Genomic DNA, 5,679 nt, shown 5'->3' with positions numbered 1-5,679 from the left:
ATAGAGAATTTACCCGATTCTGAAAATCTCGGTATTTGAAAATGCCTTGAAACTCTGCCAAATTTTTTGAAAACAAACAAAAATGTATTTCAACAAAAAATGAAAGTGAGTCAATATCATATTTTTTCAATTATGTCAAAACGGGCAAACTACATGGGTCTCATTCTCACTGAATGTGAGATACGTAGGCAAACCTAATCGGTTCCGGCCCACAATTTTCAAAAAAATCCAAAAATATTTTCCTTTAGTTCCTTCTTTAGAAAGTCTTTCTTTTAGACCCCAATTTTAAAAAATACAAAAATATTTTCTTTTAATCTCTCTCAAAATTCAAAAATATTTTCATTCTTCTTTCGAAAATTGAAAAGAAAATTTAAGATTCAAAAATATTTTCTTTTTTTTCTGTAGAAGTATTTCTTTCATAAATTCAAAATAAAAGTCCAAAAATTCAAAAATATTTCCTTTCTTCTGTAGAAGTTTTTCTTTCGAAATTCCAGAAGAAAAAAAAAAGTTGAAATTAAAAAAAATCTTTCTTTTTTTAGAAGTCTTTCTTTTCAAAAATTTAAAAAAGAAAACAAATAAGCAAATCGAAATTCAAAAATATTTTGTTTCTTCTTTTAAGTTTTTCTTTCGAAAAAAGTCCAAAAAAAAGTTAGTTTATTTACTTTATTCCTAATCTTCCCGAACTACGCAAGATCTGATTCATGTTCCCACATGATACGTAGACAACCCACATTAGGTTCGATCAAATGATTTTGAAAAGAAAATGAAAAAAAAAAAGAAAAAAAAAAGAAAAAAAGAGGAAGAATGATAATAATAAGGACTGATTGAGTCCATTCTAACGTGTCTCTTGTTTTGAATTGTAAAGAAAGTTTAAGGTGGTTGGTTTGTGGTAAGCTGGCAACACAAGATCCCAGAAAAAATGTCGTTGACAACTGACAGCGAAGTTGTTACAAATGCTCAAGAGACTTAGGGTCAGAGGGTTCAACAAGAGTCTACTGTGGTTGAGGAAAATAGAATACTGAAACAGCAAATGACCAAAATGTGTCAAGCATGGGCCAATGGCCAATGACAGCCTTGTCATGAGTCACAATTTGCTACCCAACAAGAGTAGTACCACTCTCCTGAGTACCACTCGTACTTGTTTGATTTTCCTGCAAATATTGAGAAGCCTGCCCGAAAGATGGCACAGGAAGAAATGACCCAAAGAGTGAAAAGCTTAAAACAACGGTTGAAAAACAAGCAAGGGTTGGCAAGCCAAAAGAGTATCGCCTTCAAGGATCTATGTATGTTCCCCGATGTCCACTTGCCGCCTGGTTTCAAGACTCCCAAATTTGAAAAGTATGATGGACATGGAGACCACATATCCCACCTGAAAAGGTATTGCAATCAACTAAGAGATGCGGGAAAAAATGAAGAATTGTTAATAGCTTATTTTGTGGAAAGCCTTAAGGGAGTAGCCTCCGAATGGTTTATGGATCAAGACACATCTCGCTGGTATGTCTGGGATGACATGGCACAGGCCTTTGTCAAGCATTTCCAATATAACATCGACATCGCCCCAGACCGCAATTTCCTTTCGAACCTGAAGAAGAAACCAACTGAAAGCTTCAGGGAATATGCCATTAAATGGAGAGAGCAAGAAGCTAGAGTTAAGCCACCCATGGATGACCACGAGCTAATCACTGTCTTTCTTCAGGCTCAAGAGCCAGATTATTTTCAAAATATGATGTCCGCAGTGGGTAAATCCTTCTCGGAAGCAATCAAAATGGGGGAAATGGTTGAGAATGGTCTTAAGATAGGCAGAATTATAAGTCAAGCAGTTCTCAAAGCCGCAACTCAGGCTGTCCAGTTTGAATCTGATAATTTTAGTGACCCAAATGAGAAGGACGAAGAAATCATGATGACATCAGGGTCGAGAAGAGGTCCTAGGAGATCATCTCAAAGGTATGACCAGCCTCATCTGTTTTCCGATGATGCTCCTGAGCACTGCTATCCATCTCAGAACGCGTAACACTCTGTTGCTCCACCTTAGTATGGTGTCCAGCCACCAAAACACCCTAGAAGGCGAGCACGAACATCACAAAATCTCTACCAGCCTCCATAAAATTTTCAAGTACCTTATAACCCACATCCAAGTGAGGGGTATGGAGGAGAACAAAGGTTGAAAGATAATTTTACACCAATAGGAGAGTCCTATGTAAGCTTGTTTGAGAAATTAAAGCATTATGACATGATTGCACCTATTCCTCCAAATCATGTGAATCCATGTGCAAGAAGCTTTGACCCTTCTAAAAGGTGTGAATACCATTCCACTGCCCAAGGGACCAATATTGAAAGCTGTCGGGATTTGATAAGAGAAATAGAAAGGATAATCCAGGAAAACCTTATTGTGATCCAAGACAGTGACACCCAGAATATTGCGCAGAACCCTTTACTTGCACATGATGATTTTGTGGGGATGATGCATGGTGACAGAGAGTATGAGAATCCTCTCGGGAACTTGCTAACTAAAGTTAATGATTTTGAAATTGGAGAAGGCTCTGCTGATTTTGATGAGCAAATATATGGCCAAATGTCAGGCCTAGCAATAGAAAAGTCATTTTCTCCTCATTAGGAAGGAATCTTGGCAACTTGTTTTGATGTTTTTTCTATTATCTGGGTTATTTCAGTGTTGTGATCCAGATTTTATTTATTTTATTGAGTCAAACCCTTCTGTCCCTCCATTCTGTTTGTGTGAGTCTTGTCTATCTGTTCTGCTGCTATTTTCATTAGCCGGGCTATTTTAGGCTTGTAACTCAGATTTTAGATTGTTTGTCTTGTTGTTTACTCAATGAAATATAGTTTGTCCTTTTGTGTCATTCCATGCTTAGTTCTTTCCTGCTAGTTTTAATGACATGACATGCATGCGGTATTTTTGGCCAGGTCTTAGAAAATTGATTTAAGCTTGAATTAGACAACTGAGAAAAATATACTTTTGAGGATGAAAAAGAGTTGCAATACCTTGGAATTAAGCCCGAGTAAAATTCAAGTGGAACTAGAATAGGCATACCCGTGGAGGTTAAGAATCTTTACCTTCAAAATCAATGTGAAGATCGGGTTGAGGAAGAATCAATTGAAGTTTGTTGGAAAGTTTGACATTAGGGGATGGAAAGTGTCTTGTGACCACGACACACCAAGAAGACAGACATGTTCGTCAATGCTTTGATTGCGAAAAGATAAAAAATTTGGCGTTCTCATGGCTGGGAGGCCCTGTTTCTGCTACCCGAACACTTTATACACTTTGTCACCCCTTTGAGCCTGGGTTATTTTCTTTGACCACTCTCTTTTGGAATCAAGTTTAGAGTTAAAAGTCCAACAAAAAATGAAAAAGAAAAGATGATGAAAAAAAGAGGTCCATGCCCCTAGCAAATAAAGGATGGGGCAACTTGTTTTGAAATAAAAAAGAAAAAGAAAAGAGATACATAAATAAAGATGAAAAAATATAGTTAGGTCAGATGTTTGAACTACGTTTGACCTGATTCCTTTTAAAAAAAGGATACGTAGGCAGCCTCACGGTTAGGTCTAAACCAAATAACAATTCAAAAAAAAGAAAAAAAATCTTGTTTCTAAAATTGGGGCATGAGTTTGTTTTTCTCTTTGAAAGAGTCGATTCCAATAGTTGTAAGTGTACAACTCATTATATTGAGTTTACTTTGAGCCTTCTTGCCATCCTTTCTTTCCAAACCTATCCAAAACCCTTCCAAATAAAAACCTCATGATCAGCCTTCAAGAATGCCAAAAGGCGCATGTAATGAGCAATGGTTGTCACATGACATAGAACATTGTCAGGATGCTCGCACAAGAAAACAAAAGAAAAAGAAAAATAGAGAAGAAAAATGAGAGAGTCTTACTAGTGAAAACACTCACGGGCACTATAAGGCGACGGTAAGTGGAGATAAATAAATGAGAGAGACTTGTTGGTGAAAACCCCACGGGCACCACTAGTCGAAAGTGAGTCATGAAGATAATGCGAAGGATTGACGCGAACTTGCCTGACTTCAAAGGTCATAAGAATCGTAAAAGGGAAGATTTGGTCAGTTTGATAGATCGACTGTTAAGTTCAAAATGCATGTCATGATCATTAAGGCTAGTTATTGGAAAAAACTCCTCCTTCTGTCCTTCCTGCTAGGGGCATTTCTAGTTAATATTATTTCTTTGCTTCATTGTGCCCTTCACTCTGAGCCAGTCCTTCTCAAAACAAGCAAGAAAAAATTTCAAAATCTGCTACCAGCTTTTCATTTGCACAAAGTAAATTTGGCCAGCACACTCAATTGTTACAGTCAACATGCCTCGAGGGTTCAGGAAAATGGGTTTCCCTCCAAAAAATGACTCTTGTCAGCCTACTTGGCGCAAGCAAAGATAACTGGTGATTCTCTCTGACAAACAAATTGCTCAAAAAATAGGAAGTCATTCAAGATAACATAAAAAGTCACCTAAGCAAAGATCTCCAGTTAGGATAAGGCTGATTGAGCCATAAATACAAATGGTACTGGGTGTGAAACAATTAGGGTTAATGCAGAGCAAAAGTCTCTTTGAACTGACTCGACCTGATTGAGCAGAAGTCAAGCTGCCCAAGACTCAAGGCCACAAACCGACCACCATTTTCAAAACTGACAAATTTTCCTTTGTGTGAAACAGGAATAAAGCAGTGCAAGGAAAATGGTTCAAAAAAAAAAGAAATAAAAAAACAAAAGAAAGAAAGAAAAAAAACAAAAACAAAACAAAAAAAAGATAAGGAAAAGAAAAGAAAAGAAAAGAAGAGACTACAAATGAAAGTTTCTCAAATCTTTGCATTTATTTGTCTTGCTATTGTGCATAAAATCTTGCCATTGATCTTCACATTTTTCCTCCTAGGATAAAAAGTCTTAGTCTGATGGATTTTCCTCCCAATATAAATCTTAGTCTGATGAATCTTTCTCCTAAGATAACAAAAAAGAGGACCTAGTCTGATGAATTTTCTCCTAGGATCGAAATCTAGTCTGATGAATCTTTCTCCTAAGATAGAAGACCTAGTCTGATGAACTTTCTCCTAGGGTAAACGTCTTAGTCTGATGAATATTTCTCGGAAGATAAAAAACCCTAGTATGATGAACTTTCGCCTAGGATCAAAATCTTAGTCTGATGAATTTTTCTCCTAAGATAGAAGACCTAGTCTGATGAACTTTCTCCTAGGATAGAAATCTTAGTCTGATGAGTCTTTCTCCTAAGATACCAACAAAAAAAGTGACCTAGTCCGATGAACTTTTTTCTAGGATCAAAATCTTAGTCTGATGAATTTTTCTCCTAAGATAGAAGACCTAGTCTGATGAATTTTCTCCTAGGATAAATATCTTAGTCGGATGAATCTTTCTCCTAAGATACCAAAAAATAAAAACAAAAAAAAGAGAGAAAAAAGGACCTAGTCTGATGAATTTTCTCCTAGGATAAACGTCTTAGTCTGATGAATCTTTCTCCTAAGATAGAAAACCTAGTCTGACGGATTTTCTCCTAGGATAATTTGAAAAAAAAAAGGAAGTCTGGATTTGAAAAAAAGGTCAATTTTTAGTTTTCTTTAGTTATCAATGTTTAGTTTTCTTGAAATCAGGGGCCCCACCTGGAGAATAGAGTCAGTCTTTACTTTAGTCAAGCTTAGTTTATAGT

Source organism: Nicotiana sylvestris, chromosome 11 (assembly GCF_000393655.2).
Source record: "Nicotiana sylvestris chromosome 11, ASM39365v2, whole genome shotgun sequence".
Lineage (NCBI taxonomy): Eukaryota > Viridiplantae > Streptophyta > Magnoliopsida > Solanales > Solanaceae > Nicotiana > Nicotiana sylvestris.
This window is presented reverse-complemented; position numbering follows the sequence as displayed.